This window comes from Prinia subflava, chromosome 11 (assembly GCF_021018805.1).
Source record: "Prinia subflava isolate CZ2003 ecotype Zambia chromosome 11, Cam_Psub_1.2, whole genome shotgun sequence".
NCBI lineage: Eukaryota > Metazoa > Chordata > Aves > Passeriformes > Cisticolidae > Prinia > Prinia subflava.
Genome location: NC_086257.1, coordinates 21,214,377 through 21,240,591, shown reverse-complemented (window position 1 = coordinate 21,240,591; position 26,215 = coordinate 21,214,377). Strand labels below are relative to the sequence as shown.

Below are 26,215 nucleotides of genomic sequence, written 5' to 3'. Positions count from 1 at the left end.
AAAAGGAAGAAAGCTCTCAAACTCAGAGCTTTCCAACTTCTGGCTAAGCCGGGCAGGATTTGCCCACGAGACCCAAGTCACAGGGCTAACACTCCTGTGAGCATCATGAGGGAGTTGGATATTAAGTTCCCTGGTTACCTGCGAGCCTCTGGCATGAGCTCACACTTACCAAATGGTAGAGACAGCACGGGAGGGAAAACACGAATTCTTGAGCGATTAAAGACACTCAAAGAGAGCTCCCATCCCTCGAGCTCCAAACACTGGCAGCTCGGAACACAACGCTGTATGCAAACAGGGAGCTTTTGTCCCACGGCCTCGCCGTGACATCCACACTTCTCATCTTCCACCACTGTCAAATGAGCAGAGCTTCATCCACCCAGTGCAAGTGCCGGTGCCTGTCCCCAGACAGCCCCACGGGAGAGGCACCGTGCAGATTTGCGGAAAGGAGGGATGTGGGGATCACGCAGACCTGGGCACACAATGGGCATTGTCCTTGTGTGTGCACAGAGCCTGGTCAGCCCGGGGGAACGTTTCCAAAGCCAACGGAGCTTCACTGACTTGAACCACGGTCCAGCTGGGACCGGAGGCACCTTGGGGCTGAGATTTCTAGAGAGCATCACGCCAAATAAAGAAAACAGCAACAGGCAGAAAAGGCTTTAATCGCAAGAAACCCTCCCGGCAGCTCGGCAGAACGGGTTGCGGTGAGTAACTCTCAGGGTTCTCCCATAACCCAAAAACGCGGGTGCGGAAGGGACGTGGCAGGGTCACGGCTTCACCAGTGCCGGGGACACTGAAGTTCACCACATCGCCGACTTCCCAACCCCGCCGCCCGCGCTGACCACAGGGCAGGACCGCACCGACCCAAACCCACCCATTTCACAGCACGAAAAACGCGCAAACCATCCTGAGTGTGTCCGACAGGCGACAAACACCTCTCCGCGCCAAAGCCTGCCCAGCAAAGAGCCCGGGCATGGCATCCACTTGAAAACAGACGCCCTCCGCTGAAGCCACCGCAGTGCCCCGGGCCGGGCGCCCGCTCCGGGGCACCCCCGGCCGCACCCGCCCTCACCCACCTCCGGCCCCCGCGGCCGCGGGTGCCCCATGGTGCCGTCAGAGCCAGCCGGGTGCCGTCAGAGCCAGCCGGGTCCCTTCCCTCTCACGGGGCAGCAGCGGCCCGAGGAGCAGCCCAAGGAGCCTCCCTACAGCCGGCTCCGCCCGCGGGGCTCCGGGCGCGCTGCCCAGGCCCGGCCCCCGGGCCCGCCCCGCGCCCGCCCCCGCTGAGGGAACCGCGGCCGCTCCCGGGACACGGCCCGGGGGAGGGACGGGCACCCCCGCCCCGCCCGGGTGGGCGTGAGGAGCTGAGGGAAGCGCGGAGTGAGCGACAGGGGAAGAGCTCGGTTGTTTCAGCGCAACTTTGCAGCGTGTGGAGGGGATTTGAGGTTGCTGCGCGCTCCGAGTGCCGCTTCCACAGGGAGCACGGTTCTCCCCTTCGTGCCCGGACACTCCGGGAGGGAGAAGCCAAGGTTCTCCGCCGCAACCGAGAAACCGGCTTTGGCCAGGGAAACGGAGTGAAAAAGCCTGTGCGAATTAACAATTATTAATTCCACATGCTATGCCTTTTTTTTTTTTTTTAAGCATAAGACAACCCAATAATTACAGTCCGGTGCTGTTTGGATCCGAGCCGTCCTCCCCTGCACAATGCTGCATTTACCACGTTACTTCCCATATGCCCTTTTTAATATGCAAAGAAGCAGATTTTTTAGCGCGAGAGAAAAATTTTGTGCTTGCAGAAGCATTGAACAGACACACGGATAAGCAAAATTCTCAGCAGGTTCCAGCTCTAACCCAGCCGTGAGTGCTGGTGAAACGCCCAAAATCTGTCTGCAGCACTGCAGCTCTCACTGCTGCGGCTGTACAGGGAGATCTCGCCGATTTCTTCCAGGGAACTCAGTGATTCCACTTCTGTATCTACAGCAAGACTACAGCATGGTTATTAGGATATTTTTCTTCCTTAAATGATTTTATTTTTTATTTCTTTAAATCACGAAGAACTGAACCACAGTCCTCAAATTTAGATAAATAACCCAAATTTGATCACTGCTGGTTCAGAGGCAGCGTCTGTCCCCTACTCTGGCAGTGCAGTATTGAAGCATCACATTCTCCTCTGGAGCCGCGCCTGCCTTGTTTATTGGCACACCTGTAACACGCTGGCTCAGCTCATTTACACTGGTTTTACTGTGACTTAGCTTTACCAACACCTTAACAAAACCAGTGTGAGTGATGTGCTTCATGCCTAAAATCAAACTTAGAAATCTAAGGTGGGTTCCCAATAGCATTGCAACACGGTTTCCTTCAGCTCGTGGGGCTGGGCTCAAGCACTGCCCCATTCAGTGTATTGGGAGGGCTGTGAGTCAAGGTGGCTCAGCAGTGCTGGCTGCACTGAGCAAGCAAAAAGTCAGCACAGACTTTTGTAGCACTCATTGTGAGGAGAGAACAAAGCAAGAGAGGAAACCAGGGTGGAACACTGCAGGGCAATAGGAAATATTCAAAGTTACCCTATATCACTGCCATTTCCATCCCAAAGAGTGGGCAGAGCTGTGTTCCAGACAGGCACGTTACCCCACACTGCAGAGAGGTTTCATGCTAAACATAGGGAATAGGAATGAGGGGAGAGATGGCACAGGGAGCATCCCTCAGAGCACCCACCTGCCCAGGATGCCCAAACTCTGCCATCCTCTCTAGACACACCTCTGTTCACCCCCCAGCTCCCTGGGGCAGGAGAGCAGAGGGCTGCAGGGGAACTCTGTCACCTCCCATCTCTGCACACACCTCTCCACGTGTGTTGATGCAGAGCAGGGACATATCAGACAGAGAAATAAACTTTCTCTGCAGGCAAACCCCTGCTTTCCCACCCAAAGCTCATTTCAGTGCTCATCCCCTACGTGACTGGCTGATTTCTCACAAATCTTTCCAAATCCATAAACCTTAGCTCACTTAATGCATATTTAATCTCTCTGCTGTAGGTTTATGTTGGCAGTGAGCAGGGCTAGACCAGCAGCAGAAGAGAGTGGCCAGTGTAGGTGAGCATTTTGGCCTCTACTCTGCACAATTCCCCCCTCTGCAGCACCACAGCAGAGCAGGTTCTCCACACACAGTTATCATCTCTCCCAACAGAACCACTGCTCTGTGCCCATGTCCCATTAGTGGTTTTCCACATTTCCCAGAACCTTCCCTGTCCTGGAGGCAGTTCATAAAGTGGATACTTGGCACATACCCTCAAATATCTTGAGCTCTGAAGAAGCACAGTATTATCTGTCAGGAGTCTCTTTGGTTCTCTCCAGCCTGCTTTTCAATCTTCAGAAACTTCCACACATCCCTGAGAGAATGCCTGGAGTCATCACAGGGGTGTGAAGGTTTCTTACTTAAGGTGAGACTCTGGTGCAAGTAGTGCTCTGAGTGACAGGGATTGAGGCTCCTGCAGTCTGTAAAACCAAGGTGCTGATATTAGCAATCTTTTTTTATTATTATATAGTTGTACTTTGTATTTTTTGCTTCTCTCTAAAAATTTTCCCTTCCATGCCCAGTGAGGTGGCTAAAGGTGGGGCCACATGAGGCATGCAGAGACATCTGCAGAAGGGCTCTTGCTGAACTAAAAGCCTGTGCTGCTGCACACCAAACCAAATCCACCAGCTGAAAGATTATACAGAAGAAACAGGCTTTCTTTTAAAATAAGGACATTATCTTCAATCTCAGTCACTACTCGATATCACAACACAGGGAGAAGGGGAAGGACCAGGGAGCTGCAAAACACTAGAGAAACACCAAACAAGACAAGGCTTTGAGGGAGAAAAAAGGGGGGGGAAATAAATGCCAAACTAAGAGCAGGCAGGACTGAACATGTGGCAGCACAAAGAAGCACCACCTTCTCCAAGCCTCTCAAACCATTTTCTCACAACCTGAGAAACACTCTCCCCTTCCTCTGTGGCAAAAGGAAGTTTTGCCAATGGGGTGGAGTGTAGCAAGGATCTCAGTGGAGCCACATCAGGAATCTGACATGCTGAACACAGGTGTCACCTAAACAGAGGTTTTTACCCATAGAGATTTTTATCACCCATTTGCTTTTCCTTTGTTAAATGAGTCCAGCTACATCAGTACAAACCCTAGCCCTGTGTTATTCACAGTGTCACCAGTAATGGGCTATTCCCCAGCTCCTGGCACTGTTCACAACAACCCACAGATCAAAGATAGAAAAATAAAAAACCATCCATCAAATGCTAGGGTGGAGCCTGGAGTGTCTTTCATATCTGCAGGCATTGAAAGGGCCTTTTTCCTCCTTATGGTTCCCTTTAACCCATGCAGGGGCTGCCTGACACCAAGTGTGGGTCATGCTGGTGCCTCTGCAAAGCCGTGGGGACTAGAGGGAAACCAGGAGAAAAAATAGGGAGTTGTTTTTCCCCAGTTGGGTCACATTTGGGAAGGAGCCTGCAGAGCCTCAGGGGAGGGAGGGATCAGCTTTATCATCCTTGGTGAGATGAGGCCATTTCAGAGCAGTGCAATGAGAAAGTGTCTCAACATCCTCCCAAGAGGGGCACGAGGGATGGGGCAGAGCAGTGCTCAGCTCCAGCCCCGACTCCAATGCCCCCACAGCAAGCGATGGAGCCCTGTGGAGATGTGCACCAGACATTCCAGAAAAACCCTGTCATCTACACCAAGGCAGCCACTGGTGATTCTGCCAAGGATGGAACAACCCAAGACAACCCAATGTGGGCCAGCTGGCATTAAGCCATATACGTACACAAAAGAAAAAAAATTGTTTTGACCCATAAGACCAGTATTCCAAAAGGAAAAGGCAGGGTTGCTTATAGAAATCACATTGTTAAGTACGTTTTCCTCCTCTTCCCTTCAAGGACCACTATTGTCCTCCTAACTCTAAGGGAACAGGCAGGGGAGGAAGTTTTGTTGAAAGTCACTTCAGCATCAAGTGTCTGACTGGGCCACAGAGCCTCCTGGGAATTGTAGTCTTGTCTTCTCCCATAAAAATTGCTTTTTCTGGCAAAATTCCACAGCAGTGTGATACCTCCATGACACAGCAACAACCCCCCTGCACAATCAAGGGACAGCAGACCCCTGGACTTTAGTGGCTACAAGACAATCCCGGGGCCGCTCAGGAGCCAAACCTTATCAGATTTGGCCAGAATATTTCAGTTTTCTTTCACACCCTTCTCCTCTCACAGAATTCCCATGGAAACACAAACAATGCTCATGCTGTTTGGGTTTGGTTGGGGCTTTTTTCCTTCTCTCGGCGAGGGGGGGGGTGTGTGTGTGGATGAAAGTGGTAAAGGAAAAACTCAAAAAACCCTTAAATAAAAAGAGAAGAAGAGGAAAAAAATATTGAATAATACATGAGATACCACGTCTTGCTTGATTTTCTCGACAGCAGTGCATCTCCCCTCTGTATCACCCCTTCAGAGCCTCAGGGGACAGAAATGTGCCTCAGAACTTAAATAATATATATTTCTTGTATCACAAACTTGCTTTTGGGCAGGAAATGCCCGAATCCAAGCTGTCCCGCCCTTTTCCTCACTGTGCATGGTTCCAGAGATACCTGGATGCCACCGTGTGGCAGCTGCCCCAAGCAGCGGTGGAGAGACAGGGCTGCAGGGAAAGACAAGGCTTTAAGCAGGAAAAAGAAGGGGGGAAATAAAATTAAAAGGGGAATTGGTTTTTTTTTTTTTTTTTTTTTTTTTTTTTTTTTTTTTGCAGCAATTCACAAAACTTCAAGGAATGCCAAGCACGTCAGTAGATGAAGCACAGGATCTGGAGGAAGGAGAGAGTGCAAACCAGCTCCGTATGGTGTTGAGCTCAGACACACACTGCCTTTCTATTTAAAGCCCTGCAGGAACGTGAATGCCAGGTTTGAGTGAGCTCGATAAGTCCCTCTGAAAACAATTTACATGGTCCTCTCTACCACGGGGTCTGGTTATCTGGCAGCTTTTAATGCTTTACCATTCCCACACAGCAGGATACAACCCACCTTTTCCTGCTGGAAGACAGAACTCTGGATCTGGATCTGGAAAGGTATTTAATTAATGACAGAGACCATTGGGACTTCCCTGGGCTCCAAATCAGCTTTGGGATGAGGACATGGGCTGCAGAGTGTTTAATGCTGCTGCCCACCCCTCCCTTTTCCCTCCACGTGGGAAACAATGCTGGGTGGAACTCTGAAGATGAGGACTGTGCTACCAACGCTGTGTCCCCAGCACATCCTGCAGGCCAAACCATCCTGGCAAGGCCAGAACATCCTTCCTCCTCTACCAGCACCCTAAAACTGTCTCCTGCCAGGAGGCAGCAAAAATAGACCACTCCACAGCCCAGGATCAGTTTGAGGTATGCCTCATTCTTCCACCCTCTGCCTCTGGGGAATGCCTTATTCTCCCATTAAGTACCTCTAGGGTATGTCTCAGTTTTCCCTCATCTACCTCAATGTACTGCTTCTCATTTATTCCAAGGTGCAGTTCATTGAGTGGAGAATTACATGTTTTATCATTTGTCCATAACAGGTTGTCAAGTCGCTGTGTTATTATTAGCAACAGGAAAGGAACTAAGTAAATTATTCTTAAAGTATGTAATGAGCACTTGAGTAAGCGTTAAGTAATGAGCGTTTCTTTAGCGAGGAATCCAAGCGAGACACACTCCACCCATTTTGTTAACAAAGGCTTACATAAGCTGGATGTTACATAAAACCCTAAAATAGGGAGCCAGAGCACTCCCCCACCTTTGGGTGCTAGCTTTGCTGCAGCCCACGGATACCTGAACTGACACTGAAGCAGCTCCGAGCTAAAAGGCAGCTGATGGCCAGGCCTGGAGCTGGCAGGAGCCAGTGACAGGGACAGAGGTGTCCTGTGTGTGCTGCCACCAGCCCTGAGCACAGCTCGGGTGGCGAGTCTGGATTTGCCCACACACTGCTCTGGAAACAGCCCCTGCAGTAACGCGCTCCAAGCGGATTTATCATCCCTGTGATGGTCCAAGAACGTGTGTCTGTTCTTGTGTGGCAGGGCCGGCTAAGCACCACCCAACCCCAGGGTGTCATCCCAAGGGAATTATGACTGGTGCTTTGGAAGGAGCATTGCAAGCGGGGCATGGTTATGGGGAAGCTTCTCCGCGGCTCTTCCTGTCTTCAGGGATCTGCAGGAAAGGGACTTTCCACGACAGAAGTTCTATCTTCGTAATTTCCCAACTCCTGGCAGCTGATTCTTTAAATAAATTGACAGGTCAGTTCTTAAGTTCTTGTGAACTTTCAACTTCTGCATCGTCGCGCGACAAAACCCACCACAATTTACCATAATCTATCTGCAGAGAAAAGGGGATCTACGTCTTGCAACATCAATTACTAGAGCTGAAAAAAGCAGGCTGCTGGGGGTGCAGCCTCTTCATCACATCTTGTGTGCCTGAAAGCCTGTCTGTCTTGAGAAAAATAATCTGTCTCCAAAAAGAAATTCTTTTCCTCCCTAGACATCTTGCATCACACCTTAAAATGCACAATTCCAATACTCAGCAGATTCAGCTGACAGCAGTGGTTGCTTCCTAGACACAAGGTCAAAAAAGTCTCAGAGAGGAGAATTTGTAATCCTCTTCATAGCCCAGACACCAAATCCCCCAAATTTGGTATCAGATGCAGTTGCATGAGAAGTCAGGAACACGTATCTGGCTGGGGGGAAGAAAAGAGGAGAGAAAGATCTTTAGGCATGGGATTTTTGGGCAGGCAGAGCAAAACGTGTCAGGAGTTACTCCCTGGACTACAAGGGAGCCATTCATGGCTGCAATCAGTTTGCTCTGCGGTACTTGCAGGAACATGCCAAGGCTGCTCTGTGATTCTGCCCGACTGACTTAGTGTTTGTGATTTGCCTGACCTTTGCTCTAAATAAATGGGAGCCACACAGGAGGAATTTTGATGCAAGTACCGTGCATCTATAGCATCCTCCCTGGCTGCAGCCCACTGGCTTCCTGAGGCTTTGTTTTAAGGGAGAGACAGACAGAAGGCAGGCAGGAGGGGAAAATGAAGAAATGAAATGCAAGCTGTCTGACCCACACAATTAAAAAAAAAAAAAAAAAAAAAAAAAGTAAGAAAAAGAAATCAGAATAGCCTGGCTTTGTTTTCTGTCATGTTGTTTATCTTCAGAATTAAATCCAGATGACATAGATAAGACAGGGGTGACCCCTAGTGCCCTATCCAGCTGCAGCTTCTACTATTATTCCCTGTATTGATATTAGAGCATAAACTGAGGGAAGAAGCAGCACCTTTCAGATTTGTTCTTCATTCACAAAGCCTCTCTCTCCCCTTTCAGAAACAAGATCTCATTTCCTCTCACTACTGAAACTCTATCACTGCGAGGCATTCAGTGCAACATCCCTTTGTCGCTGTTGTCTGGGAACAAAATTGAGCACATTTACTTGTGTAAGAACTTATTATATTCCATTGACTATTTATCATAGGACATTTATATTTATCACCTTACATAAAAGAAAGAAGAGCCTATTTTGCAAACTCCAGGCTTGTCAATAGCTAAGAACAGCCATTCAAACTCCTAAGAAGTGACCTTTGTCTTGTAAAAAGTGTATTTTGCAGCAGGAAGGCGCTGAAAGGAGCCAGTCTTTCCTGTGACAGCCGTCAGTATGCACCACTTTTTTTTTTTTTTTTTTTTTTTTTTTTTTTTTTTTTTTTTTTTTTTTTTTGTCTTTCAGCAATGTCAAAACTCTCTGTTCTTGTGAATCAGCCTGCGCCAGACATACCCCACTCACTGTGCTGGGTGATGCTCATCAGGGGCTTTTCCTTGTGTTATTGCAAGGAACAGCTCCTCTTTCACAAAAACCTCGAGACACCCCCTCACGGATTGCTTTGGGATTCAGGATTTTTCTTGAGGAAATAAACGATCTTAGACACAAGGGTGAAAGATTTTTAGCTTCCTGTAATGTGAGCACTTTGGGCACTTCCTGCCCTGCTGAGATCGGGGCTGTGCCCACCAGCAGCCAGTGTGGGTGGTACCACATCAGTTGACATCTCAAAATTTCACATATTTAATGGGATCTCAACAGGCAAAGAAGCCAGCTGCTAACAGTCCCCAGAGTGACATTTCTATCCTCAAAGGAGCAGCAAACTCCCCTGTGTGACATCACAACCTGCCACAGACTCATCTGATGCCTCTTCAGCTCTGGGTTTTTTTTGCCTTTCAGCACTGGCAGCCCCCACTGCAGCACCCCTCCTGCTGCAGCAGGGCTCCTCTGCAGAGCCTGGATCCTCAGGGCTGGCACCCTCACTGCTCGAGCCCCAGGAATGCTTCAACACTTCCCAAAAGCAATTCCCCTGATCGGCCTTGGGGAATCCTTGGGAGCCACTGGACACGACGTGTTGCTGTCACCCCCTTCACCATTCAGCTGGCACCTCCTTCCCCTTTTGCCACCTGCCAGCCCATTTCTTCACCAGAAACTACTTCCAGGTCCCAGCCAGTCCTTCCTCCCCAAGAACCTTTTGCTTTCACACTCTGGTCATTCATCCCCAGAGTTCCTTAAGCCTTCCTGGTGCCTCCATCACCTTTCCCAAACCAGCCCTTTCCTGGCACCCTTTACACCCATGACTCAGCCCAAGTGAGGCTGGATCAGCCATAGGTGAGGCTGGTTGGTGCCTCTGTAACAAAAGTTTTACACTTTGCAGGGCTGGACTGGCTGAAACTAAAGCAACTGCATTTTTTTCCAGTTTTAGTAAAAGTTGGTAATCTGCTCTGGACATATAGTCATAGAATGGTTCGGGTTGGAAGGGACCATAAAGATCATCCGGTTCCAACCCCTGTCACGGGCAGGGACACCCTCCACTATCCCAGGTTGCTCCAGGCACATCCAACCTGGCCTTGGACACTTCCAGGGGTGGAGCAGCCACAGCTTCCCTGGACAACCTGTGCCAGGGCCTCACCACCTTCACAGGGGAGAATTTTTTCCTAATAACCAATCTGAGCACGCCCTCTGTCAATTTGAAGCCAATCTCCCTTGTCCTGTCCTCCATGCCCTTGTTCACTGTCCATCTCCAACTCTCTTGGAGCCCCTTTAGGCACTGGGCAGGGCTCCAAGGTCTCACTGGAGCCTTCCCTTCTCCAGGCAGAGCATCCCAACTGTTTCAGCCAGGCTCCAGAGCAGAGGTGCTCCAGCCCCCTGAATATCAAGGATGTAATACTGCTCTATTCATGTGCCTGTTCTCTGAATCATTTTCCCCTGATTTTATATCTCCATGTTCCCATGTTCCCTTGTTTGCATTAAAAGCAACAGTTTCTGAATTGGAGTTCCTCTTAATGTTTTCTTTTTAAATCAAGTTTCAAGGGGGGTAGGAGTTGTGCTAGTCATTGCATAATTTTGGTTTTATCTCGTGTAAATCTCACTTGCTTCTGAGATATCCCGTGCTTCCCAGCAGGACACCAACATTGCTCTTATGTCTCTGGATCCAGCACTGCTCCAACCTTCCTCCTTTATTTCTTTCCCCCTCTGTTTTAGTTTAAAAAAATGCAAATATATCATCCTCAGAGCTACTGTTTGCTTCTTTCACAATATTCCATGTTCTTTTTCCTGTGAGTTTATTTTCCTTTTTAGCTTTTGTAAACACTTTTTTTTCCCCTTCCTTGCTGTTCTGACTGTATATGATCCCATACAGAGAAGGCACAACAAAATCTTGTTCTATAATACAAAGCGCTGTGTATTCCAGTTACACTCTGCATCTAAAACAATCTGTCAGCTTACATGTGCCTATAAGTAGTGGGAGTATTAGTTTTGAATATTTTCATTTAAATTCTAGCTTTGTTCCCTTACACTGTTAAAACACTCAGAATTAGCTCATTACTTTAATATTTTGTTATCACAGGAATGAGCTTCTTTGCATGCTTTTGCAATATTCCACTTTTTAGGTTCCTCACATCCTTGTTCATCCTGTTGGAAAGTTAATCATGTGAAGTGAAAATGCTTTCTTGGATGTCACCTGAATGTCAGAATCTGACCCAGGCAATGCTGAATTTGACACAAATCCAAACACTAAACCAGTCCTTCATCAGGTTAAATGAAGTAATCATCATTAAAAATACTTTCATTAAGGAAAGGAGGTTTTTTCCTTCCAAAGGCTACACTGGTTCAAGGAAACCATAAATCCTGTGGCTTGCCTGACACTGCAGGTCAGACTAGATTATCAGAATAGTTTATTCTGGTATTCACACTGAAAAACTTACAAATATCCGGACAAACTGCAACTGCATCTGGTAGAGAGATGGTCAAACAAGATACGGGAGTTGCTGCTTCTTAAATGCTCAAAATTTGCCTACAGTCCAGCCACATCCCACCCATAGATCAATAATGCAGCTTCTTTCAGTTGTTTTCTTTTATATCTGAGCTGTGTTATAACTTTCAAAACTTTCCTGTTCAAAATTTTGTTAGAAAACTGCACTTGACCCTGCCTATGATGGAAAGCCAGTGTTTTCCCAATGATTATTGTCCCCCCAGGTTGTGATTCCTGTAAATCAGAAGTTGACTCACTCAGAGGTGTTTGGGGAGCCAGAGGCAGCTGCCAGACCTTGCTCCCTCACACGCTCAGCAGTGAGTGCCTCTGCTGAAATCCCCGTGCTGGGACCATGGGTTTTAGCAGCCAGGAGGGCTCTGTCCCCTCCAGCCACCACCCTGAGTCCCACAGGGCTGCACACACTCTCACTGGGAGCCCAGGGGCAGAGAGACCACAGGAAAGGGGATTTTTACATGGTGCCCCATTGGATGGATTGCAATAGGAAAAAAAAAAGGGTTTGAATGAGTCATGAAACTTTTAACACACCACGTGCTGGAAAAAAACCACTGGACATGGCGTGGCACCACACAACACAGGGAAAGGGAACATGGGATGGAGCAGATCCCATTCCCCAGCACAAGGCCCAGGAAGAAAGGTTTTGTTTTTCCTGCTGAAAATCCATCAGGAAGCATAAAGCTAGTCTCAAAAAAGTCATTTTCCTATTTGCCAAGCACACATGCAAAAAAGGCAATCAGAAACGCTGAGCACTGCCTTTCCAGAGTTTAGACCAAACTCAAAGCTGCCATCAGTCCCAGTTCCCTGCATTCTGCTCCCAGTTTTCTCAGGCCCTCCACTAAAACCAGTAGCATGATTCTCTATTCCTCTTTTTTTTCCCCAACTTCGAGTTGTTTTGCACAGTTCAAGTAAAACATGTAAAACCAGGCATTGCCATGGGGTGAAAACTGAAAAAGGAAGAACAAGTGAAAAATAAAATCCACAAAACAACTAAAGAAAGTCAGAACCCGACATACAAAGCCCCAGCAGAGTCCAGGTGATCATTTCTGTTTGTACTCACCAGCACAGGATCTGCTGGGGGTATATTCTCACCTTCCTCTAATTCCAGCCATAAATCTGGGAAGAGCAGAGCATTACAAACCTCAGCATGCTCGGCAGATGAAAACACCCAAGTGTACAGCACGGGATGAGTTTCACGTGGAAACCTTTCTGAAGGCAATACCTGGGCACAGGTGGGGCTGGGATCAGCGTGTGGAGCAGAAGGGTAATTACCAGTGTGAGTGAAACGCCCATTTGCCCAGCTAACCCATCATCTTTAAGCAGAGGGAAAAGTTAAAGAAAAAACATTGTCAGTTCTTGCATTTCACCCAGTTTTTGCACCCCCTTAGCTGCCAGTCGGTGTTCCACAGTAGATTTCTGACAATTGTTAACAAATAGATGAACAACAGGTACAAACTGAGCAGCCAGTGGCAAACAGCTTCAGAGGTGTTAGGCTTTATTAAGGTGTTAGTCTTCACCTTCAAATGAAAGTGGCCCTGAAGTGCCAGATTCCCATTTTACCCTCTGTCACACTTACTGAGGGAACAGGAACCTGACCCAGAACCGGTTCTTCAGCAATTTAATTGTGAGGATCACGTCCAGCAGCCAGTAACAGCAGCACACCCAGAAATGGGACACTTAGCTTTTACTTTTTAACAGTCTTTGGGTTTTAACTTTCTGTCAGTCCCTAATGCATACCTGGAAACACAGTTATTTCAGAGAGGCCAGAGGCAGGTCACAGCTGGAGTTTTCTGTCTCTCCTGCATGTAGGTAGATGACATGAATTCAAGGGGTTTGGTTGGCATCTGCTCCACAGCCCTCAGTTTCCAGCTGAGGAGGTTTCTGTGCTCATAAAGGGGCTGGCATTTATTTGGAGGGGGTCACACCACAATTCCTGGCATCTCTTCAGGCAGGTCCTTATGCAAATGACCAGCATTTACTTGGAATTTGCATTAATGTGTAACTGCAAAGCTGCTTTCCGAGGATGCTGTTCCCAGATCTTTGGGTTCTCCCCAAAACCAAACATCTCCAGGCTGGTTTAGGGGAGTGGAGGCTGCTGCTGGGTGTGATTCAGAGCTGCATGTCAGTGTTTGGTATTGGCTTACTGAACCAAGGGCTGCCTTGAGCAAACTGCCCATCCCAGCTCCAAACACCCTTATCTCCTGGCAGCGCCGTTCCTCCCCCATTTAAAGCAAAACTACGCTTTGGAGTCAGGAATGAAATCAAGCCAACGAGGCAGAGGACAACTTCACATCACTTTCTCCTGCTCTCTGTGGAATTCCCAAAATTACCCAAGCCATCAGTGAGTACCCCACTGAGCCAGCCCTGGCAAAGTCCTGCTCCTGCCAGCCAGCACTTACCTGAGCTGAATTCCCCCCAAAGCCTCCAGGAATGATGCGAGTGCTGTGCCTGGGCATTAATCCATGGGAAAGCGTGCGATCCCAGCACTGTGCTGCGGACACAGCTGTCTCTGGAGCCCTTCAGAGAGGATTTCTGAGGCTGCTCTGGAACGCAGATGCCCCACGAGTGGGTGAAGTGGGGAGATAAGCGGGTGAGGACACGCCAGCAGCAGCGCGGGATCGCCCGGCGCAGCTCCAGCTCCGAGGCGCTTCCTCTTTCCAACGTCACTCTGGTGTTACACGGAAGGACCAAACAGCAAGTGGTTCACGGCCTTTTTCTTCTTCTTTTGTAATAAGTAGTTCAATTCTTATTGTTTTAAATGTGGGAAGAAGTGGCTTTTTATCTTGGAGAAAAAAAAAAATTGCATAATAGTCCTGCATCTAAGCTTACTAAGTGGAAAGGAAATATCTCCTGCAGTTTACAGAAAATCAGGCAAAGCCAGGACCCTGGCCAGCCATTCTTCATCATTTTTGGTAGATCTGTGCTGTGAGGACACTCACACTACTTTAAGAGTGGGTGAATAGAGGCAGGCAAGAGAGGGAGTGCACAGTGAAGGCTGAGGAAAAGGTGCTTCAGGATTGCAAGTGCTGGCTCAGAACACCCAGCCCAGGTACAGCACGCTCCTCTGGTATGAAACCATGCGGGTGTTTCAAATTTGCTGAAATATCTTGACAGGTGGCTGTGCTTTTCTTCCGCTGCCTCTGGTGCCTGCCTGGTCCCAGGGGAGCCAGGTGCTCACAGGATCTGCTCCCAGAGGACACAGGCAGTGCCAGGAGGCTTCCTAGGAACAAACTGAGAAGGGAGCACACTCCACGATCACTGAGCAAGACAGCTGTGGCACATTTAGGTGTCCAAGTATTGATTTTTGTGCTAACAGGTGACAATTTCTTCTGAACTCTTCAATTTATAAACTCAACAATCTAGGTGTTGGGAAAGTTGTCTCGTCTTTATTCTGAGTGGCTTTTCTTTTCCATTTCCTTTTTCTTTTGGTGGGCTGGATCCACAGAACAAAGCTCTCCTTAAGCTCCAGTAAGGATAAAAAGGGATGCTGAGATCCCCTGGGAGAGATCTAAGTGAAAAACCACCTGGAAACAGAGTAGTGGGAGAAAAAAAAAAAAAAAAAAAAGGCGAGGGTTAGGTTTATTGTATTCAGGTTGGTATTTATATTAGTGATAATAAATAGTGACTGTTTGAAGGTCAGTATTTGTTTCAGCAAACTTGCTATCAGTGAGCAGCTGAGTCATCCTGCCTTGTGCACACGGGGAGAAGCGTCCTCATGAAGCACCATGGCTGATTTTTTCATGTTTTCACCCCAAATACCGCTGCATTTTTAAAGCACCGAACACACGATGCTGCTCATTACCCATCTCCTCTGGCTTGCTGAAAGCCCAGCCTGGCCTTTCTGCACTGCAAACACCAGCCTGGGACCTTTTAACCTGCCAGTGACACGCTCTGCTGATCTTTGGGAGGCTCCTTGTGACTCCAAAGTCGTGAGCTTTCAATCTTTTGAAAAGCAGATTTTAGAAGGATGTTGTAAAATGAACACCTTTGCCTTCTGATTGCAAAAAACCCAACATTCCTTCAGGAGATTACAGCCCCTCATTTAAATAGGGTTATTTAGGGTGGTACCACTATTAATGACTTTGCTGATGGAGACAGCATTCACACAATGATAGCCTGAGCAAAGGCTGGTTTTGATTAGGAACACTAAGAGTTGTTAAATGCCCAAGTACGGTACTGAGTCACGTTACATGGAACAGTACAGAGATTGCTTAGGGCCATGGAGTTCAGTCCTTCCTTTAAAAACTTTTCCCAAGTCTGTTCCCCTGGGAGGAGGAAGCCAGTGGTGTTTGGCATCACCGTTCCAGCAGGAACCACAAACGTGTCTGATCAGAGGCTACAGAGGAGGGTTAGAGGAACAGACATGCTGAAATATTATTTCGGTGGAGACACACAGCTGAGAAGGGCATTTCTAACATTCTCACACAGTCCCAAAAACACTTTATTTAACACCAGCCAGCCCTTTAATCACCACTTTTGCTTGGGATGGTGTAGTTCTATGAAAGTGGAAGCAGGGCTCTCAGGCATTGACCTCAGATGCTCTCCCCCAACTCTGCCCAGAGCTGTGACCGGGTAGGAGCTGTGCTGAGAAGGATGCTTTACCCCCCTACAACGTTCCCCTCCTGCTCCCAGTTTGCTGCAGGAAGGCTCATCCCTTCCTCACTCATGGGAGGAGGAAGCCTTTCAAAAGATGCAACAGACCCAACAAACCTTGATTCCTGGATTGGGGGAAGATAAATTGTCTTCTGGGAGGTGTAGTCCCAAGAAACACAAAATTGTAGCCTTCCTGGGAAGGTGAGCCAGGAAAGCTGGCAGCCTGCAGCTGTTTCCATAGCCCCAGTGCAGGGGAAAATGTGTTGAAATTGAGGGAAATTTTTATAGGCAACTCTGCTTGGAAATTAGCAAGCTCCAGTAGGAAAACTTGAACATGTTTAAGAAAATTAGATACTAAGAAAGAAACTCTTTCTGCCGTGATGAGAATTGGAAAAGGGTGGTATTTCTTGGAGTCTCTAGTCATAGGGAAACTAGCCTTGGGATTCCATGGGAGGTTTGAAGGCTGCTTGAGGAGAGAGCACTGGCTGGCCAGAGAGCCAGGCACAGCTGAGCCCTTACGGCTTAACAGGCATGAAAATGTTCTGCCAGAGTTGAAGAAAATAGGTTTGCAAAATGGAGACGGGAAGTTTGGACCCCAATCTACACCAGCCTGGCAGAGAAGAGCTGCTGTTCCTGCTCCTTTTGCCTGGGCATGAGGTGCAAGGCAGAGCAGAAACACAGATACAGCTGGAAGAAGAAGAAGCCGTCGGTGCGAACGAAGAATTACTGACAGAAAGTGCACGGCGGTTGTCTGTGGTTTCCAGAAGCCACCGCAGTGTTTGCAGGCTGAAGGAGGCAGAGGAAGTGTTTCTATGGACAACTGAAGAACTGAACCCAGCACAGGCGTCAGGCTGCTAAATCAGAGCGCCAGCACTGCGCTTGCCCACAGCTTCAAATGCTGTTAGAGGGAAAGCGATTTATATTCTTGTTCTGGAAAAGACTATTATGTCCTTGTTTGTGAGAAGAAATGCTGTCCTCTGGCTATGCAAAATTCTGCACAGCATGTTCTGTGGAAAGCCTAAATGCATTATCCCAAAGTCCTGGAGCCCATTGGGAGATCCACCACCTTCCATCACCCTGCTCAAGCCCCCTTGCACAGGCAGCAGCCCTGCACACTGTCCCCTTGGGGCTGTGCCTGGCCTTGGCTCGGTGCTCTGCGTGTCCCAGGGGCCCAGACTGTTGCTAGAAAGTCACATTTATGTACAAACAACGCAGCTGGGGAGGCCTTGGTTTCAATACTGATCTCTGCTCACGTGTGGCTGCTGCAGCGCATCCTCTGCAGCCTCTCTGAGCTGGGTTAGAGGGCTGGGTTGAAAAACTGCCATTTCTTATCCTGCTCTGGTGGTTTGGGGTGCAGATCAATGGGAGTGATGCACTCACCAGCTGAACTCTAAATAACTGGAAATAATAACCAGTGAAGACATTTACGAGCTGAGTGAGGCCCTAGGACAATAAAGGAAGCTTGATGGTAGCTCATTCATTACCATCTGCACATATTGGCAGTAAAGCTGACACCAGCAGTCAGAACCACAGGCCTACAAAGACCTCTTAACATTATTTTCCACTTTTACAAATTTAATTAGCTCTTTCCCCCTCAAGCAGCAAAATACAAAAATTTTTGTTTCCAGGTAATATAGCCATTTTCCAGGTAAAAAAAGGGAGAGAACGCTAAAGCAGAAAAAGCTATATTAGAACTGTTATTCCCATTTTCTACATGGACATTTTGGCAATCGCTTCTTCTCTGAAAGGAACAGTCTTTTTGTTCAGTGTCATAACTCATGGGCTTCTAAACCAGAATGCTGATGGATGGAGTCTCAAAAGGTGGAATTTAATCCGATTTCCCACATCTTTCTCTGGCTCTACTAGGCTGCTGTAAGTTTAGGCAGGAATAGTCGTAATTTCTGTTTCAAGAGTAAGATGTGGTGATCTCTGGTTCTCCCTCCCCACAGCTGCCAGTTTCACAGGGCTCCTGCAGTTTTGGGAGGGGACATTTTGCGTTGTAGGAGAGCACTGAGCAGAACTGTAAGAAAATCTTATCAGAATAAGATAACACCTCACAGCCCCTCAGCACCTCCCCACTGAACTGGGGTGGTTCTATCTCCAGTAATCACTGCTGGCCTGAGCAGCCTGCTCCAGCTGCTGTTGACATGGCAGCTTTGGGACAGCTGTAGCCAACCCCAGGGTGTTCCCAGATAACAAACAGATAGCAGTGTGCTGCTGGAGCCCTCAGTCAAGGGCTGGGTTTCACCAGCAGTTCATGTTGGTATGTGTTGATTCCTGCAGGAGGATAATCTTTGTGCTGCTAAGGCAGATTTTGGTTCCCAGAACAACCTGGTCACAGAGCTATTCTTTTTGTTAATTATGCTGTCCAAACAGAACCTTGTGGACCTGATTTTCTGCTATTAGGAAGAGAAAGGCAATCATACCAGCATACAAATGACAACATTGAGTAAAGACTCAGCTATTATACCAGCAGTTCAGCCTGTCTTTCCCAGAAAGAAAATGATTCATGTATCCCATGACACAATTCCACCATGCAGTTTTCCTGGGGTCCTGGATTTCCTAATAGTGTGACATCTGATCCCAGTTTGTGGTGAATAAAGTGATGTTAACTGACCAGTCATCCAGTCTATCATCTCAGGGGTAGCATTATACCTTCCCCATGCAATGGTGTAATACCTTAGGCACAAAACTAACCTTAAGCTCAGTAAGCCTCACCAGCTTCACTTCTGAGCCTTACAGAATCCTTACTAGGATTTGGGAAAACCAGCAAGAAGAGAGGGTACCAACCTTTCACCCATAAGCTTTGAAAGATGAATATTCCTATTACAGCGTACCCTGGAGGAATTTGTTATGACTTCCCCCAACAATACAGAATGCACTTCTACCATCAGATATCTTTTTGATAAGTAGAGGCCTGGAAACCCTGCTCATCCCTGCTGTCCCCTCACCAGGCTGCATTTGGGAAGGAGTCACTCCTGCATTTAAACTGAAAGCATGGTGATGTCCTGCCAGAGCCCTGGGTGCAAGATGGGACAGGGGGGAACAGTTTTAAACTGAAAGAGGAGAGATTTACACTATGTATTAGAAAAAGGTTCTTTGTGAGCGTGAACCTCTGGCACAGGTTGACCAGAGGAGCTGGAAATGTCCAGGGATGGGTTGGAGAGAGCTTGGAGAAGCCTAGTGGAGGTTGTCCCTGCCTGTGGTTGGAAGGAGATGACCTTTAGGATCTCTTTCAACCCAAACATTTCATGATACCATGGAGCAGGACCAAGCAACAGGACACCCACCAGCACCTCATGCATCACCTCCATCCTGGGGACACCGCGGCTCTGCCTTCCAGCAGCACCGGGAGGGAGAGCACACGTTTGCTTTACACAATAAAAGAACAACCAAAAGGCTCCAGCTCTGCCTTTCTTCGACAGAAGGGCAGCCAGAGAACTGCCCTCTCCCACGAGCCTGGTGCTCAGCCTATGAGATAATACAGGCTGGCCTTTTCTTTGCAGCTGTATTGTTTTAGTGCTTGGAAAATAGCAGCAGGCTGAGCAATGAGTCATCTGTCACTAGATGGGGTTAAAGTAATTTCCGTTTTCTGTTGCCATGGGGAAATCAACGTCCTAAGATTTGTCCTTTCTCCCACTCAAACACGTGGGAGTAGAAAGCCTGAAACTCAGCAGGACTAAACATTTTTTTAAATTTTTTTTTAGGTTTTTTTTTTGTCCCCTTATAAACAAACTTCTCTCCGTGGCCTTGCAGCTGTCAGTCTGTTCCCGGAATCGTCCAGTTAACAATGTCATTCCCCTTGGATTGCAAAAAATCCAGAAGCAGAGTTAAGTAAATATTTGACATTCATATAGGAGTTGCTTCATGTTATCATTTGAAGAGTCTCTTTTTCTTGTAAAGTTTTACATGTGCATTCGAAGGGGAATTATAAACTTGATATTAGCCAAATAAAGTTGAAACTCTGAAGGAAAAGTAAATTAAAGTAACCACTTCCCCAGCATATAGTGTCAGGATATAGCGACTAACAGAAACAGGAAAGAGGAAATTGCAGTAAATACCATTTTTAAACCTTGCTAATGTATAGTTTATATGAGTAGCAGCACAGCAACATCTAGTGTTGATCAGGAATATAGCTGGAAGTTATCACATGCTTTGTTAATGGTATTTCAAAGAAATTAAGTGTTTCCTGGACTATGACAGCACTGCCCAGCCTCAGCCCTTTCTCCCCTGTGTTCCCTGCTGTGTCAGCTCCATGTCACTGCCTGGGTTAGCTCTGCACAAGAGCAGCCACCAGGGAATGCTCCCAGTCTGCCTGGATCATCAGGAGAATCTCTGGGATTCTACTTAAGCACCAACTCAATAATGCTGCAGATTTAAATGCGATTCAGCACAACAGTGGCCAAAACTTTTAGCACCTGAACCAAAATTAAGAAAGCAATTCCTACCTCGGAGCTGATCCCTTTACCAGGAAGCACTGCTGTCAAACTAGCAGAGCACTGAGTTATTCCCTTCCCTAGACATGAATGTGCCAGTGTGAAGTTGCCACTGTAAGTGGTGTCTCAGAGTAGCCCTGCTCTCACCCTCCTGTATTTCCCCACAAAAGCAGAGATTATAGTGTCAGACAATCTATTAAAATAAAAAAAATGATCGAGGTGCATATCTCATCCAGACACCTCTTTTTATTTAAAAGACACCTGAGGCTCAAAGTTAAGTTCTTGCTACTTAGCTCTTCTGTAGATATAAATTATGGATGAGCATTCATTTAGTTTTATTTAAATTTAACTAAACTAATCAAGTCTAACTTAACATTAGTTTTTTTAGTTATTTTTTAATGACTTTGTTAAACTCTAACATTGTTTTTTTCATATAAGCAAACCTTTACATCAGGATTCACTGCAGGCTATTTAAATGAAATAGTTTGTCTACTTAGATTCCAGCTCCTACTACACGAAGTTTGCTTCATCTTCAGTAAGATAATGTCCTTTAGGTTTTCTCAAACAAAACAACATTAACGACTGGCTGCTTTCCAAGTCCAGCTGTCTTGCAACCCCCTGTGAACAGATTTTTTGCCACATTTAAGTTTATTACATGATCTAATTAGTGTGACTGTGTAGGTGCATGGAATGCACTGGAGGAGAGGAAAAATACAAGTGTACAAAATTCTGTTATACAATTTGCTGTGGGAATGTGATTATTACAGAGACCTGGATCACTCTCTGGATTCCTTTTGGCAGGATTTTGGGAGTGAGCAGTTAGGCAAGGAAAAAGAAAGGACACTCAAGTCTATTACAGAATGGAGCCAAGAGCAGCAAAGAATGACTAGCACCTGACTTTTGTGGCTTAGAAACACAATCACAATTTAGAAAGGTATTAATTGTATACTCACATTTGCTGCTTTTGCCTCAAGAAAAGGACAATTCAGCAGAATTCAATGCCTGACTGGAAGTGAGGACTTCAAGCTTGTCAGCTACACTGGGAGGCTCAGGCAAAATCAGAATGAAATACAGCCTTATAATTAACAGCAAGAAAAGACAGACTGTTACCTCCTCTGAAAAAGGCATCAGGGTGGTGTCTATTGGAAACACACAGCCAGCCCAGAGATCAGACCTCTGCTGCATGTTAAGACATTCACACCACCCTAACAAAATTAAACAGGCAGCTCAGTAACATAAAGCGAGATCAGACTCTCTTTCTTCCTCCTGCATGCATGAAATGACATTTTAAAGTGACGTGTGATCTTTCAGAGCCTGTAAAGGGGTCAGGCACCAAGCACATCTGGCATGCTGATCCTCTCATTCAGGGGCATGAAGTCATCCTCCAAACTGCATTGCTGAGTCAAGAATGTGCAACTTTCCAAAGTGTGTCTCACTTTACTTGACTTGCACACTGAACAGACATTAATATTAATTTCATTGAAGATCAGGTGCATTTAAGAAAATTGCAAGCCCTGCTAATTGTGTTTTAATTTAACGAGAAGTAAAACAGTGCTTGGTAAAGGGGGCTGGTATTATTTGAACAAACACACTCCACACAGCCGCTGCACTCCACCATAAATCAGCTCAGTGCTGGATTCCTCCTGATGGGGTCAATTTGGTACAAAGGGATCTTCAGAAGTGTGAGCTTAATTACAAAATTCCTACTAAATTTGTCACCCTGCCTTCCCCAGCATGTAGAGGGGGAATTGTCACCTCAGCAGCCTGAGGTACCACCACTGTGCACATGGCCTGAAGCACAACCATCCCATTCAGCCTGCTTTAGGGAAAAGGGAACCAGGTGTTCTGGGGCACGTGGCTCTGCCCAGTGTCACCCTGGCTGATGGCAGCATCCAGCTGCAGCTGGCAGGTCTGAAATGAGTTTGAAGATAGGATTGCAGATGATTGCTTTGGCTCTTGCAATCAAAATGTTTGCTGTGCAGGTAGAGAGAAACAGTGCTCCAGCAGCAGGAGGTGCCCTGCTCTAATCTCTCCAAAACCAAAGGCCTTTCCTTGTGCCCAGGAACAGATCCTCAGAGTGACCCCCCCCACCTTCAGAGCATCTCTCAAGGGTCTCAAAGCACTTATCTTTCATATTTGGGTCAACAAAAGGCACCAACAGCATTAAGTGTATGATTCATTAGATTTCAAAGCACGAGCGAGAGCCTATTCCCTCTAAGTCAACTTCTTACACATTACAGCAATAATAACTGTGCCAGGGGAAGGTGGCCCCGTGCAGGAGGACACACCCCTGTCCTGCAGAGGCTGGATTCCTGCTGGCTGTGATGTTGCTGTCATCAAGTCCTGTCTCTCCTCTTGGGGAGGCAGGTTCAAGAGCAATTCAGAAATCACAGAATGGGCTTTCTGCAGCTGAAAGTGAAGAGCAGCACATTTGGAAAAAGAAAAAAAAATCAAAACATTCCTGGGGGTGAAGGAGCCTTATTTACCAGAGTGTAAAACCTTCTGTTTCTGTAGGAACATCTGAAGACAAACAGAATAGTGCTTGTGGTGCCAGGTAAACACCTCTTGCATGCCATGGCTACAGTCTCTAAGGAGCTGCTGTTTATTATGAGCCATCCCTGCCTCGGCGTTAGTGACAAACCCTCCCTGCAAATCCAGCAGGGAGAGGCTCACAAGGAAGGGAAGAGCTTGTATGGAGTTGCCAGAGGGATACTTATTACCTTTGGGATTCCAGGCCTTTTTTTTTTCCCCTGGATTTTTGCCTTTTGCCCTGTGTTGTTTCATAAACTGGTTCTTTGGATGGACTCTCACCAGACCTATTTAGAATGGACGTTTGGTAGGCAGAACAAAAGTGTTATCAAAGGAAAGATGTTAGTGATCTTACAGAGGCATTAAAGAAAATCAACTATGTCTGAATTATTTATTTCCTAGTTTCTGTGAACTATATTTAAACAGAGAAATGCTTGGAATTACATGAAACTAAAGCAAGAGGCTCCCTGGAGGCTCTTGATAAGATTTAAATTTGCAGTAAATGTTGGCATATTGATTATTATCATGATCTGCTGATTTTTAATTACCCTTCTCAGGAAACCCCTAACTTTCTCTTTCTTACTATGATTTGGATTGTTAAAAGGGTGTAAATGTAAATGAGGATTCCCCCAGGTTGTGCTGGTTGTTAAAGTGATAATTATTTAAGTGCTTTTCTTTGGTCCTTGCCTAAGTTCTTGCATTTCCAAAAGGATGCTTCAAGTGGGTCAAGCACAACAAACTTTAAGGAGTAAAAGCTCAGGTAGGCACGTGGCTGGGAAATCCTCATCCTGCTCACTGAGGGTACAACACACACCTGGTGCCTCCTCCTGGAAACTGCTCCATGCCCAGCAGAAAGGCTGGTGAGGTTTTTGGGGTGAGGCCCCACAGCTGCAGGAGCTCAGAGGGGCTGGTGGCCCTGTGGCAGCAGGGGAAGCCCTGAGAAAGCAGGGTCAAAGTGGGGGTTGAAGGAAGGGTGCATCTTCTCCCCTCACCCCAAGAGCTGGAGAAAGATCTCCTGGGGAATCCTCCTCCACTTGGTTTTGCAGGGGACTTGATGTTAGTCCTGTGATTTCAATGCAGTGATTTAGCCAGGGAGTTTTATGCTCATGTATTCCCACCACCTAACTGGCAAGCCTTGACATAGCTCATTCTTTTCTTTTTAATCCAAATGGACAAAGAAAAGGTTTTTTCCTGGCACTGCCATTTCTGCTGTCTTCGTACCAAGGAGTTGACTGCAGTACTTGATGGCTTCCCTACCCTTCCATCAACCTTGGGATGTTTATTTTTCTTCAAACATAGCTGTTTGCAGCATGCTAACAAGAACTGAAAATCTTTTAACACTGCTATTTGTTTACTGAAGACATCAAAGCCCTTTTTTTGCACGAGCCTCCTTTGAGCCAGCACAATCTGCAAACAGCCCTGCAACACCGAGGGGTGTTTGTGCCGCCAAAATAAAACCACAGTGCACTGTGAAGATACAGGTATTTCCTTATCTCAGGTCCTAAATTTAGCTCTGCTTCATCCCTCAGCTCCTCAAACTGTTTGTCCCCAACCCAGAGCCCTGCAGTTCCAGCAGACCTTCCTGCTGCCCTCCAGTTGGGTGGAGGGACACAGCTGCCAACATGGACTGTGGCAGGGATAGCAGCTAATCTAAAACAAATATTTTGCAACATCTATGAGCAGAAGAATTTCTGTGTTTCACTTTGATGGCCAAGATGCTAACGGGAAGCAGCGCTCCATTATTTAGTGTTAGGTCCTGTCAGCTTCCAGTTCAGCCACAGCCTGTGGGTGCTGGGAAATGCACAGTGCAGGAAATGACAGATGTTGGCAGCAAAATAAATAACAAGAGCTGCTGAAAATAAAGTCCTAAGAAATGCTGGTGTATCCTTTTTATGGATTTCCTAGATACATTGAGGCTATTTTAAGGCAGATTGAACTCCCACTCTTTGCAGTGTAAACAGGATTATTCCCTCTGTGGGACATATGGCAGCCTAAACGTCATCATCTGTGCATCACTGGTATTCCCAGTCATGTTTCAAGATTTGCCTCGCCCTAAATGTGTATCCCACCACTCAGAGCCTCCCAGCAGCCTTCAGGGAGCACTAAGCAGTGCCAGAAATCCCAAGAAACATCTCCATGGAGGGTGACTTAAAGCCTGGCCATGGAGAAGGACCTGCTGGAGTGGAACCAAGAGATCTGCTCCCTCAGGTCAGCTGTGGTAAGGACAACAGGAAGAAAAGGGCAGCAAAGGAGGAGGATGGGACAAGGACTGGCCAAAGGGGAGTTTATTCCACCATGAAGTAACTTAACCTGAAATGCATTGGTTGAAGACAGAGCAGGCAAAGATCCAAGGCTTTCCAGGAATAGGGAAGGGTGATGGGCAAAGTCCAGGCCGTGAGAAGCTCTGACTGTAATGGGAAGGGTTTCTGTCCTAGAGGCATTTTCAGGAACATGCAACTTACTTTTAATTCATCTGCCATGGGTGTCATTCACCCCTTCACAGGGAGACAACCTGCATGGCCTGGGGCTGGTGGCAGCTTTGGAGACCTGTTGCAAGCAGGAGACCCACAAAAGAGGGGCTGGGTGGCAGAGGATGTGCTGTTCAGCAGGTTCTAATCCTGAAACTTGAAAAGGAGAAGTAAGGGGAAAGCAGTACAAACTTTTCTCCATCCACCAGCTTTAAACCAGGCAAGCAGTGCTGGTACAACAGGGTGCAGCCAAAGGGGCTGCAAGTGGGTGGAACACAACAGTTTTGGCCATTTCCCTTGACCTGGGGTGCTGTGAAACTCAGGTACAGCATGTGGCTCAGTAAGGCAGGGCGCAGCCTCCCAGAGGTGTGGGAGAAGAAACTGTTCCCCCATAGGGTCCCCACAGAGTTGGGAACAGGGACAGGGCCCTCTTGGTGACACAACTGGGCTGCCCCTCCAGCCCCAGCACTCAGGTGTATCCTGCAGAGCATTTCCAGAGTCTTGCCTTCAGAAACAACAACAAAAAAGGTAGACCCTTAAAATAAAAACACAAGATTTTTAAGCACATCCAACTTCGGGATAGAGCGTAAAATTTCTTGCCAGAAAAAATTTAAAACAAACTGGAAACTGATCATCTACTCTTTTAAACGATGTGCCTGGAGCTAAACCAGCAAGACTGAATAATCTCTGCACTGCTTTCATCTTCCTTCAACTTTTCCTTTGTTCCATCAGCCACATGTGTGTTAAGTGTAAATTGAAGGGCTCTTTGCTGGAAAAGCAGATTGTGTAAAGGGCTTGGCCCTCATCTTATAATTCAGCTTCAGTATTACAATTACTCTTAATAGCACTCTTGTTTTGTTGTATTATTT

The 26,215-nt window shown here is 47.0% G+C and overlaps 1 protein-coding gene and 1 long non-coding RNA gene across 3 annotated transcripts in view; one reads left to right on the top strand and one right to left on the bottom strand.

The window, feature by feature from the left end:
- The window catches only part of PLD1 (phospholipase D1), a 63,007-nt gene extending 60,931 nt beyond the window's left edge, over nucleotides 1–2,076 (bottom strand). For both annotated transcript variants that reach the window (XM_063408254.1, XM_063408256.1), the window contains exon 1: nucleotides 1,074–2,076. The gene's annotated coding sequence lies outside the window, so the exon portion shown is untranslated. The remainder of the gene's footprint in view (nucleotides 1–1,073) is intronic.
- Nucleotides 2,077–3,546: 1,470 nt separating this feature from the next.
- Nucleotides 3,547–8,721, top strand: LOC134556298 (uncharacterized). The gene is made up of 2 exons (XR_010081642.1): nucleotides 3,547–5,914; nucleotides 6,023–8,721. It is a non-coding gene; the product is annotated as an uncharacterized LOC134556298 (long non-coding RNA).
- Nucleotides 8,722–26,215: the final 17,494 nt, after the last annotated feature.